A 13,923-nucleotide genomic window follows, 5' to 3' on the forward strand; every position below is an offset into this window, starting at 1 on the left:
AAAAAAATCAAGGGTAGGGGGAGGGATTGGGAAAGACACATATGTCAACCTCCGACTTCCCCAAATACACATGGACACAAACAAACTAACAAAAAACCAAATTAGACAATCCACTCCTCTGTTCAAATCATGGTAACATTTCCAATGTTACTCTGGATCAAATGGAGCCACACTTTCCTGCTCCCCAGTTCTCCCACTCCTGATACATCCTTTTAGTTACCATTTACCAGCCACATGGGCCTTCTTCGCGGCTCACTCTAGCTCTGCTTAGCCCCTCTGACTGTATCTTTGGCCCTTCGTAATCTGACATTGTGCTCATATTGACCAGGCATGCTTGCCATTTCATTCTAGTCAACGCTATGTAAATTTTCCATTGTCCTCCTCTTATTCCCACCAGCTCTTTCAGACAAATCCTCATCATTTCCTACCCTGCTATCTTGAGGTATTCTGCCCTAAAAAAGTGTAGGTTGAATACTTTTCATCTCATTAGGCTCATTGCTCTGTTCTTCATGCATAGAAATGTGCTTCACTCACAGTGCAGAAAAACAAATATTTATCCCATGATAAATGTCTGCAAGATAGAGGGATGGTATGAGCAGTTAGTTTTCATCCAGGCTTTGGTTGAGATCTCTGGCACCAATGCTAAGTTTGGACGGCAAGAACTATGTTTTAAAAAGGCTCCAATACACACCTGACCCAACTAGGGTGTCATGTGACTCATATGTGTCTCCTCTCTGTAACTCATTTTTTTTCCCCTGAAGCCATATTCTTCCCAGTGAAAGGAAGGCTTTAGAATAACTTTTAGGACAGAATAGTTTCCTAAGGATCTGCTATATTTTTCTTCAATATGTATTCATAGAATTTGGACGATAAAAGGCAACTCATCATTTCATTAAAAAAATTTTTTAGGTGGGCCTGGCGTGGCTGGTAATCCCAGCTACTTGACAGATAAGAGGAAAATTTCTCAATGCTTGCCTTTGAGGTAAAGGCCAGCCTTGACAACTTGGTCAAACTGGTGAAACCCTGAACCAAATATGTGAAGCCCTTGGTTCAGTGAGACAACACAGCAGTAATAATGACAATCACGACAATAATGACAAGAGTTTTGGAGTCCAGGGATTTTATTTCATCTTTTCTGTGCTACCTCATGCTTTCCAGAAAGTGTCTAGGTTTAAGTCTTGCTAAACCAAGTTAACTGCAGATCCATTTATAGGAAAATAGCTATGACAAGAGCAATGTTGGCAGCTACTACTCAACCAATGTGTGCAGTGTCTGGAGGCAAAGAGCTTCTCAGTTCAGGTTTGCACTGTAACATTTATGCATTCATAATGTGGGCAGGAGAAGATACATCAGATCAAGAGTTAAAGCACTTCAGAGAAAATTCAATTCAAGGCAGCCACATGACAAAGGTAAGAAACAGAACCAAAGCCTCAACAACTCTAATCCTCGAAGCATTTCTGCTTGTCTCATCTTTTATTCTAACAAGTATTACAGACCAGCTCATCCTGTACAGAACCAAGTCTGTTTCCAGATTCCCTGGCTGGGATCCTCAGCCAACTTGTGTGAACTCTGTCTTGTTTTCATTCTCTCTGTCTCTGACATCTCTCTCAATCCGTTCATATCAAATTTGTCTAGTTGCATTTCTAAAGTGGATCTATCATTCAGGCCTTCTCTGGAATCCAGACCACTACATTCTGCGTGTGTGTGTGGTATTTATGTAAATGGGTAGATTCAAGTGTTTTGTCTCCCTCGATCAAGTTGTACCTTGAAAAAGAGGTAGGGTTTATTTAATATGTCCTCTTTTTAAAAATTGATCATGATCAATGTCTATAACTCTTCAGGCAATTGGGGAATTGGGTAACTCTGAGAGCAGACTGTATGGTATTGATGGAAGGGAAGCTCTGGGCTTCACAATAAAGAACTGTTGCATGCCTATTCATTAGAATTTTTTTTTTTTTGGCCTAATTTGCACATGGTGGAAAATAGATACGTCCTTCCTCGGAATGACTGCAGGGATTGGAAGAAGTAAGGCTCCAAGGAGCAAGCTCTCACCGATGTTGACTGGGAAGTGAGTGACTAAGAACAACACTAGCAATAAGCTTAGATACAGCTTACATTAAACAAGATAGGGCAGATGAAGGGTCCCGGGGCTCTTCTACCCACTGTCCTGTAGATTAGAGAATGAGATCGCCTATAAAATAAGACATCTCAATTTGGCTTCTCCATTTGCTAGCGTTCTGATGCAAAGACGTTTTTAAAATACTTCTACAGTTTTACTCTCCTCATGGGACCATTAAGACCTGTCGGGGAGGTGTTATGAGGATTTGGGGAGTCTATGGAAGAGCCCCCTGAAGAGTTGACAGATGCAGTCAGTGAATGTACTTCTGGGGCTTATCATTCCTTAACCACAGAGAAAGGGTCCCATGGTTCCATCCAGAAGCTTGACTCTTCAGTGCCACTCTTCTTTACCCTCCTTTGAACACATGGCTTGACAGTGTTTCTCAGGCTACCTTGCATTCAGTATGATCAAGTGACTGTCATCTCTTTATGGAGGACAGACTTTGGAGGAATTCAGACCAAAGCTGCCTCACCAACTGACACCGAGAAGACTCTGTGAGAAACAAGCAAACTTCCTGTCAATGGCCACTAAAGGATTGGGTCTATGCTGCTGCAAAATAGTTGACTGTATTTTAATGTATTCACCTTGCCCTGTCCTTCATATCCTTGTGCTTAAAGCCCTAACATACTGTTTGTCTCTTTAGATACTATTAGCAAAGACAGTTCAATAACAGTAAAGCCGACACCTCTTTACCTGCACTTCCCCATACTTATACAACCCATGTTTGCCTAAAAGTTACATACAAAGCAGTAGGAAAAGCTAGCTTGGAGTGGTGACTCTATCAGAAGCAAGTGGGGGAAACAGTACTAACCAACTGTTGATTCTCAAGGTCACAGATAATTGCATTTGTGTATGCATTTTCTATCTTTAAAAATGGCGTGACTGAACATGCGCCACTCTATCCTACTTACTTTCTGGGCTGTCATATCTCCTTGCCTTCCAGTATAATTAACACGAGCCTTAGCATCCTTTTAAGATCTGACAACTTTATCTTACTTAACTCACTTTCCTTTTCTTTCTAATTAAGCATTTGGGATCTAAGTGATCTGAAGAATATTTTTCTCTCTACTATTCTAACTTTTATTATGTCAGCATATCTCTCATATCTCTTGAAGTTCTTTGTTTAATTTATTAATGTTCTTACCAATGCTTTGAAGATTTCCTTAACACGATGTTTACCCCTTTAGATACTATTAGCGAAGACAGTTCAATAACAGAGTTAAACTGATTCCCCATTATCTGATTATCCAGTCTTCACATCCCAAACAGACACCTACCCATATCATATTCATCCCGTGTTTTCTGTATTCAAATATTTAAGATCTACATATTCAGCCAATTTAAATTAATTTAGCTATCAAGATCTTAGAAGTTGCTACACCCAGCACAGTACCGTGTACACTATCTAGACTCAGGATCGAGTAGTCATGGAACGATTTAGCCTTTGGCTAATAGCATCTTTGTGATTTCAGCCAAAAGTTTCTGCTTTGTCTAATCGGTTTTATTTTTGTGAATCTAGGCTGTTTTCTCAAAATTGGATCCTCTCCTAGGAAAAGTCTGGTTAAATTTTCTTCAATATAAGGCTAAGAATTTAATATTGAGATGGCCAGGAATACTTCAGGAACAACCTGAGCCAAGCAGTAGTGTAAGTCCAACAATAACAATCAATCAATCAGTCAATCAATCAACAAGTTTTATTAAGTCAGCTCTGTTCTCTGCAGTGTTTAGTGTGAGGAGAGGTATTGTTATTTAAAACAGGCTTCTGTAGTAATATTCCTTGGGTTACAAGGCGCAGAAGCACAACTCAGGTTAGTTAGAGCACCAGAATGAAGGACTCTGGATTAGTTCAAGGAATGAAGGAAATAATGGTGCACATGTAGATATCAACAGTGAAATAAAATCTTCAGACATAATATGTTAAAGTCATGTTTTTCTTTCTCTCTGCCTCTTTAGATGTCAGTTTTATTCATTCTTCATTTTCTTATTTAGAAAGGGTCATGTGATTGTGAGACTACGAAGGCTTGCAAATCCTCTGATCTCCTGACAGTCAGATAGCTGAGATCAGAGAGGAGAATGGCTTAGTCTCATCCTGAGGCTAAGCCCAGAGGACCTGATGCAGTTCTAGTAGGATAGCTGGTAGAATCAAGACCAAGGAGGAGCTGATATCACAGTCCTACTAAGGGCAAGAAACACAGGCAATATTTGAGCTCAAAGGTAGCCAGGCAGAATTATTACCCAAGGAAGAATCAGTTTTTCTGTTCTCATTAAAACATTGACTATTTTTATGGTAACCACTCAAATTTTGGAGCGTAAACTGTTTTACTCAACCTACCAACTGAAATGATTCTTTAAACACGTTTGACTAGATTATTGGAGAAATGGCTCAGGTACACTCCCAGAAACCAAATTTCAAAAGCTGGGCATGATGGTGCTTGCTTGCAATCTGAGCACTGGGAAATAAAAGCCAGAGAGGTCCCTGGTTATGCCAGCTAGCTGGCCTTGGCTCTTTTTAAAAACATATGTATATATATATATATATATATATATATATATATATATATATATATATCTGCAAGTACCCCTGCATGTCAGAAGAGGGTATCAGATTCCATTAGAGGTGGTTGCGAGCCACCATGTGGTTGCTGGGAATTAAACTAGAACCTCTGGAAGAGCAGCCAGTGCTTTTAACTTCTGAGCCATTTCTCCAGCCTCCTGGCCTAGGTTTTTATAGTAAGTTCCAGCCTTAAGAGTCTGCAAGGTATTTAGCTTAGAAGACCTTGTGTCAAAACAATCAAGGTAAACTACCTCTGCACAACAACTTGTGCTGTCTCCTGGTTTTTAATGCATGTGCTGATACACACATGAATTCATGCATGCATGCACACATGCATGCACACACATCTGCTCATACAGAACACATGCAATGTTTGATCATATATCTGTGGACTCTGTGGTCTACTCAGTTGATTACATAGAGTTCACCACCAAAGACTATACTACCAACTAAGAAGGTCCATCCTGAGGATAGGAAGCAAACAGAAAGTCTTTCCTTCCTTCTCATCCTCCATTTGGGTAATTGTAGGTATGGATACTTGTTAGTCATCCTGAGGTATGGCTACCCAGTTACTTGTTTGTGAGAAAAGATGGGGTGAATATTTTAGCTAGCAACATCAATGTCCAACAGAAACATCTAACTAGAGTTGGCAAGAGGCCCTTCCTTCAAAGCATGAGGATGAGGCAATAAATTGAAGCCAACATAATAGCCACCAAACAGATCATGCTTTCAAAGAGTTTGAAAGCTATTTAGAGGAGCAAAGTCAACACAGTGATTCATGAACAGCTTATAATGATGCACCCCACATTGACACATTCCAAAAGTGCACAGTGGTGCATTGAATAGAATGGTCCAGAAAGCTGGTTATAATCACGGGCTGTTTCATAACAGTGCTATGACTCAAACTGAGCTGGGAAAGGTTTAAACATAGGTAGAAATATTAGATGAGGCTTTGGAGATGAGAGGAATGAGGTCAGAGTGAGCATGCCATGTGACTGAGGGGAGTTTACAGAGCAAACAGGAAGGACCCAAGGATCATGCCATCACCATGGAGACACTTAAGGAATCACATGCACAAACGTCTTCCCAGAACATCTTCTAGGCATACAGCTCCCTGCTTATGCTTTGAAAAGACTTATTTTATTTTGTTTGAATTTGTGAGTGCTTACATGTATGTATCATATGAAAGTTCAAAGGCTATAGAGACTAGAAGTGGGTTTCAGATTCCCTGGAAGTGGGATTATAGTCAGTTGTGCATCACTGTGTGGGTACTGGGAACAGAATACAAAACCTCTCCAAGAGCAGAAAGTGCTCTTAACCTCCGAGACATCTCTCCAGGCCCACTACATATTGAATCTATGCATAAAATTCATTCTCCATCTCTTTTGTTAGTTGAAATTTAGGTGAGTCTTAAAAATTCACTTTCCAATTCACTAGGATAGCTTTGTGTTTCATTTATTTTCTAAATTCAATTTGGAATTGGGCTCTGTCATCTCAATTTTGATGTGTCTTGTCAATATTCCTGTATTCCCAGTAAAATCCCCTAGTTTGGGGGTCATAACTATCACTGTCTTTTACAATGCACTTCTTCTTGGGTTGGGGTCACTAGAAACAATGAAATAGTCCCCCTAGTCTTTCTTTCCCCAAAATTCAGAACTATTGTGAGCTTATGTGCATTATTCATGAAAATATTTGGAACTCATATTACTTATTCCTGTGACAACCTTCTCTATTTCTAACTATGGGATCTGATAATTAGAATGTTATCGGGGTTCTTGTTTTTTAAATTTTGAAGAACCTCAGTCTTTGGATTTTTATTTATTCTTCTGCTTGCCCTGTCCATATATAGTCCAAGACCACCTGTCTAAGAATGTTTCTGCCTAAAGTGGACTGGACCCTCCTGCATTAATTAAAAATCAACAATACCCCTGAGACATGCCCACAAGTCAATCCAATCTATATAATTCCTCAACTGAGGCTTTTTCTCTGGTAACTCTAGGCTGCATCCAGTTAAAGCAAACTATGGCAATGACCTTTCCCCAGAACTACCATAATAACCTTCTACATGGCTTCTTAGTCTTCATTTTATCCACCAACTCACCGTCAAACTAATCTTTCATGTGGCAAGTGAAGATATTTGTCTAAAATCTATATGTTGTCACATCTGTGCTTTCCTCTTTAATATCTAGTGTTCTTTTTCCAATGCAACTTATATATTGTAACTTAATTCACTTTAGCACTAGATACAAAACTTCCCTTTGTAATCACCATAGCAGGAGTCATTTTAATCACTCTCTCTCTCTCTCTCTATATATATATATATATATATATATATATATATATATATATGCACATATACATATACAGAGAGTATAATATATGGTTGGATCAATAGTAGAGACTTTATTCTGGAGTGATAGTTACTCAGACACAAACACACACACAAACACACACATATATATTAATATCAGAAGACATAATGAAATGCGGATAGCTGTAATTCTTTTTCTTCATCTGTGATTCTTATGGCACTATAAAGCCTGGCTGACTAGATCTTTCCTTTCCCAGTTTGTTTATTCTGATCCTTCCTTCAGACAGGACAGGTATCACTTATCACAAGAGGTCTTTCCTACTCATCTTCTGGTTTGGTTTGGAACCTTTATCAGTTATATTAGTAAAGAAATTAGAAGCTACTCTGATTATTACTAACAGGATGACATTTAACATCAGACATATAATAGTGCATGTCCGCCAATGTTGTAGTAGTCAGGAAACTTCAGTTGTTGTGGCAGAAAACCATCACCATGAAGTCTTTATGTTAGTATACCAACCCATTGCCTGGTTTGTCTTTCATAGTGGTGTCTAGGTTGGATCAATAGCAGGGACTTTACTCCGGGAGGTAGTTACTCAGATTATGCCATGCTGACATTAACTCTGTCTATTGAAACTTAAGTCTCTCAGATGCTGCAGCTATGGAAAAAATAATTCTGGAGAATCTCAAGTGGTAAATTCTGGCAGTAATGCTTTTCTCTGATGCTTGTTTCACTGACCCATCTGGCTGTGTGTGCAGTTTTCTGTGTGCCTAGACAAAGAGGGGGTGGGTATGCAGCTTTAGTTCTTTAAAGGTGGAGACTGAAACTCAAGGAGCTGCAGGACTGTCTCCACTGTTGCACAATACTCAGAAGAGCAGAAGCTCCATTTGTGTTACTGTTCAATGTCTGCTGTCCCTCTCTGTGTCTTCTCCCTGCTAGGACCAATGTGAAGGAGAAGCTTGCTTGCAGCAACTATGACAACCTTGTCTGAGCCAAGGAAGGTAAGAGGAAATATATATATGATGCTCCCAAGAAGAGGATGTAGGCGTCCCCGTACAGTTGCCTCGTAGCACTTTTCTATTGCTGCCAGTGGAACAAGTTCCCAGAAAGAAACTGTGTCTTCCTCCTAGAGTAAGGAGTGTAAGCAGTGTCAGGCAATCTCCGGGCAACAGTGAACATGAGTAAGATGCTAATTACCTTCTCCTGTGCAAGCCAGTCCAGCTTCAGGGCTGTGGTTATGTTAGTGCAACCAAGTACTAAGTGACAAAGTTAAATGCTGAAGAGCCCACATACACACTGACACTCGGAGTATCCTGGAATCTGGAGCGCTGTAAGAAATCTCAGACAGGCTTCACATGGTCTTGATGTGCTAATGATTTTCAGGAAGCTCTTTCTGTTTCTATGGCTCTCTGACCAGATGCTATTGCTTAGGAGAGGAATGGAGGGGTGAGTAGTGGAGAAGATGTTTGCTTCCAGTTCAAATAGTCAGAAGCCTGTCAACCCCTTTAGCACAGAGCGAGGGAAGTGTTACTGCTGGAAGGCAGGCTCAAACAGTTGACAATCCCATCGTAACCACAGTAAAGGAAAGTAGTTTCCCAAAGCCACCAAAGTTGCTAACACCAAGACAAGAGAAGAAATGGTATCCTTAACAGGGGTCCACTGAAATGACAGCAATTATTCATGAAAGGTATGCCCACTTTATCCCTTCCCTTCATAGCTGCACAAAACCAACTTCACTCTGCTTTCCAAATCCAGCAGTGTTCAGCTTTCCCATCCTCTCCACTCAAATCAATAGAAAAAAAAAATAAAGATAATGTACATTAATTTGGTTGCAGTTGTTTTAACATCCCCTGAAACCTTGAAGTGAAGCACTACTGGGCCGGCTTGAAGAAAACCTTTCTGACAGGAAAGCAAGATTCAAAAAAAAAAAAAAAAAATGTTCCCCAGTTTGCTAGGCTTATAAGCCTAGGGCAAGTTTAATTAAACTCAATGGAGCATTTTAAAGTGAAGAAAAAATTAGGACAGCAAGAAAAACGTGTTGATTGTTTCCTAATTATGCTGTGGACTTTCTCTCTAATGCAGCCCCTCCTTTCTCTTCCTAAATAAAACAACTGGCACATTAAGTTTGCACAGAGAAGACTATACCTCAATCATGTGTCCTGCACCCTTCTCCTGCTGGGCTGCATTTTAAGAGACTTTCTTACTTTGGGGGTGTTTTGTTTTGTTTCATAGAGTTATTTAAGCAAATACGAGAGAAAAAAAAAGAAAAAGAAAATGCAGGCATCACATGAAGCTTCAACAGTTGTCAACATTTTGTCAGAGAGAGACAGAGAGAGAGAGAGAGAGAGAGAGAGAGAGAGATATTACCTAATTTTTTTCATCTCAGCATTTCCATAAGGCTCAGACAAGTTAGAAAGTGGGCTTTATTCATAGTTTCATTTTGTACATAGAAGTCTAGTAATTAAATGTGGACTAAGAGAGGCAGCCATGAGAAGTCCACAAGAGGTAGGGGTTCTAACCTCTTCACCATCAAGAACTTCCCTATTTCTTTTTGTCTACTTGAACTCCAGTGCTTCGAAAGGTTTGGTGTATTGCATCAGGGAAAGTGGTGAGAAGGAACTCAAAATCAATTTAATTTAACTTCATGTGCACATAAACACATGACACAGAATTTTGGGAGACTCTGAAAGAACCTATGTCAAGAATACATGTACACAATAATACAGAGATAAAACTACCTCTCCCCCCACCCTCCAGCTGGAGGATTCCAGGGACATCATGTCAGAGTCTGTTGTGTGTATTAAAGCATACATGGCTTCTCTGAACTCTGTTTTTGCTCGTTGGCCACTGGCAAAAGTGGTGAATGACCAACAGCTCTGGCTGGACATCTTGGAAAACCTCAGGGCATGTTTAAAACTATCTAAAGGGATATGCTGAATTGGATGGGCATCCTTACATGTTCTGGACAGCTCACTGCTGACTAGAGATGCTGCTACTCTGCCTACAACAACTTCCACATCACATCTAACAGAGCAATGGAGACCAGCTGAAGTAGACTCCCAGGTACTGCCAACTGAGCCTCTCCGGATCATGGCCAGATAAGATAACATCAAATATCCAACATGCAGATGCATCTTCTGCAATCAAGGAGAGTATCAGAGAAGCATCAAACCTGCTTCGGTGGCTTAGGAGTGAGCTGTCCCTGGAAGTCAGTTTTCTAGACTTCATGCCCAGCCAGTGGTACTATTTATTGAGAAGGGAGTGGATTATGAGCGCCTAGCCTCTTCAGTGTATTAATCCGTGGAGAGTTTTGTAACTTGATACTATTATGGGAAAAAATTAAAAAGTGAGAGGGGAGGTCTACTTGGAAGTAGTGGGCCAATGGAAATATATGTTCTGGAAGGTTTTATCTTGTCCCTGGCTCATTTTCTTTGTGCATGTCCTCTGAGTGCCATGGGTAAACAGCTTTCTCAGCTGCCCCTCCTTGATTACACAGATCTAAAAGCAGTGGAGTAAGCTGAACACGGGCTGAAACCATGTGCCACAGTACACTTTCCTTCCTTACGCTGATTGGCTCGTGTTTTCATCACAGTGATGAATGTCGAATAACAGAGGCTGAGAGAAAAGAGTAATCCCTCGTCTTTCACAACAGGTTCTAGCTGTATGGCCACCTCACCCACCTTCCCCAGACTTCACATCCTCACCTGTCACACACACAGGTATCTGATGAAAAGATGCCCACCATTCATTTTTCAAATATAAAGTTATTTTGGCCTGTAGGAACATTAGTTAATTTGACTTTAACCAAACTGATGGTTCAAATGAATAGTCTCTAACGAGGAAAAGCTAATTGCTTCAGCTTGGATCTGAGTCCTGGAAAAGTCTGTTTCTTCTTCTACCTGCTTTTCCGTCTTGCTCCTCAACTGATTCCATTTTATTTACTGTTGGAATTCCCCCTAGACCAAAGCACATTTTCAAAATTCCATTTTTTCTTACATTTGATAGAAACTTATTCTCTACTTCCTGTAACTCTATATCCAACTTTCAAAATCTCATCCACATTCCATGTGTAGTTAAAAGCCATGTTCCTCTCAGATTAGATTCGACTTCGGAGCAGAATGAGTCCCCAACTTCTCCATACCTGCTCCCATCACCCTCTCATAACAAATGTAGCATGTGATGCCTAACAGTCCCAGTTGCTCTGCCTCCTAACTACAATGCTTGAGGCTGAGTTACCCTTTGTTATTTGAGTGTCCTCTGAGCTGTGGGGGACAGTCTAGTAGGATACTGAGGAAAAGGATATAGTCTTTAACACATATTACAGATTCCAATATAACTTTCCTGGAATCTTCAGCTGGGGACAGTTTTACCTCTGTATTATTGTGAACATGCTATCCTGACATATTTCTCCAGAGTCATTCAAATTTCTATGTAATGTATTCATGTGCAAATGAAGTCAAATCAAATTAATTTTGAGTTTTTTCTTCTTACTTTCTCTAATGCAGTATCCCCAAACCTTTCAAAGTGTTGGGGTTCAGGTAGACAAAAGGAAACAGAGCTGTTGGTGGTGGTAGCGAAGAGGTTGGGAAATCCTATGTCTCATGGGCTTTCCAGCCTTCTTCTATTAGGCCACCTTTAATGAAAGTCTTTACTTCCTAGATTCAGCCACACCCATTAACCAGCTATAACAACCAAAGTTTTCTCTATATTTTGAAAAATATATTGTGGATTTAAAAATTCACCTTAGTTAGAAACAAATATTTGTACATCTATTTTAGCTTCTCTCTCTCTCTCTCTCTCTCTCTCTCTCTCTCTCTCTCTCTCTCTCTCTGTATGTGTGTGTGTCTGTCTCTGTGTGTGCATGTGTCCCTGTCTCTCTCTGTTTCTGTCTCTCTGTTTGTGTGTGTGTCTGTCTCTTTCTATTTCTGTCTGTCTGTCTGTCTCTGTCTGTCTGTCTGTCTGTCTGTCCTTTGCTCTCTTGTGGGACTTAGGGCAGTACCTACTGGTATAAATATTTGCAGAAGGAATGAATTAATAAATCACTGTTGAATAATTATTTGTCTAATGAATGGATTTCTGTCAAATCATTACAATTCTGCTATCTGTTCTATTAAGTTTTGAGTTAAGGTTGGAGGCAAACACTGTGGTGGTCATCGTGAAGGTGGACATGCAAGGCTGATATTTACCCAAAGTCCCTCTCAAGCTTGCACTCTGCCTGAACTTCATGCCAAGGAATAAAAAGCTTAAATGTGTTCTGTGTTTTTCCACTAACTTGTCTCTTCTACTTGCTAAAATAGTGAGAAGAAAAGTTGACTCTGTGACCACAGGTCTTTGTTTATGGTGCTAGCCAAGGCTGAGGAAGTAACAGCCATGGCAGAGGGGAGGGACAGAGAGCAGAAGGCTGGGGCTTGGAATCGGATACTCAGAAGAAAGTTCCCACTTACGACACAAGTCCTGTGTCTCATGACAAACCCTTCTGGAAGTATGCATTGGATATATAATACTATGTCCTGAGTAGAACCAACAGGAAAATAGAAATGTGTTTTTCCTAGGAAGATGTAGAGTTATACTTGTGAAAGGAGATTCACTTATGCCTGTGTAGGTTATACCTTTACAATGCAATGAAATATCTAAAAGTGACTTGACTTAGGATGAGGAGAGTTTTCTGACCCTAAACAATGTGTTAGGCAGGTGGAGACGGTAGTTGATTTGAATTAAAGAGTAATTGAGCAACGCGTGTGAGGTTGGCTTTCAATAAAGCCCTCTCGCAGCTGAGAGCTAAGGGACCATGTGACAGCAATGTGAATATTTTCAGGAAATTTAAGCTTTCAGGGACAGAAATGAGTTCTGCGTACCTACCAGGAACCAGAGCTAGGAGCAGAGTCAAGAAACAGAGGAGAATCTGCTAGGTTGAGTGTCTGTGTCTCTCATGAGATTTCATTTAGGAACAAAACGCCAGCTTGTTGAGTCAGCTGCTATGTTAGATCACACTTCTCCCCTCTATCAGCAAAGATAACTGAGCTGACTTAGTATTCTTTGCAGCAATATTGATGCTGGGTCCAAATCTATCACCTCTTTGCCTTTTGGCTTCGAGCTCGTTCACCATTGGCTTCTTGTATCAAATCTTTGAACCCAAAATTGTATGGGTCAGTCTTAGTCATCCTCCATATTTACATGCCAGATGCTTCTGTATAATATATAACATATATTATATAATATAATATATAATATAATATATAATGATATAAAATTATATATATAATTATATGATATAATATAACATATAATATATATGTTATATATATTATATAATATATGTTATATATTATATAATATATATAAATTATATATGTGTATATACATATAATATATACTGTTATTATAACAGTATAATAACAATAGTGGTTATTATCACTGCCTTGAAAACAATAAGAAAAAATTTCATAGAGCTTCTTATATGAAAAGTATTGTGCTCAACGTTTACTTATATCCACATAACCCCCTTGATAATTCTCAAACCATTATGCTTTTTTCCCATTTATTTTGTGGAAGTGTGCACACGCCGCAGCAGGTGTGTGGCGTCAGAGAACAGGCGGTGGAAAACATTTCTCTCTTCCCACCATGTGGATCATGGGACTCAAACTCAGGTCATCAGAGTTGGTGACAAGTGTCCTTACTGCTGAGCCGTCAAATAGTAGTACATCATCTATTTGCCAGCTCAAATAGTAGTACATCATCCTCGAGGTAAAGTGAAGGCTTAAAGAGAGATCAGGTCTGATACAATACAGCTAATGATTAGTATAGTATAGAATGTGAATGTAGACCTAACTGCTTCTATAAACTTCCCTCATAATCTCATAACATCTTTTTCCATCTTTCCTGACTCTGCATCTTTAAAGGAATGACAATGATTCTTGGGAAGAACATAACCACAGAAG

This window comes from Arvicanthis niloticus, chromosome 4 (assembly GCF_011762505.2).
Source record: "Arvicanthis niloticus isolate mArvNil1 chromosome 4, mArvNil1.pat.X, whole genome shotgun sequence".
NCBI lineage: Eukaryota > Metazoa > Chordata > Mammalia > Rodentia > Muridae > Arvicanthis > Arvicanthis niloticus.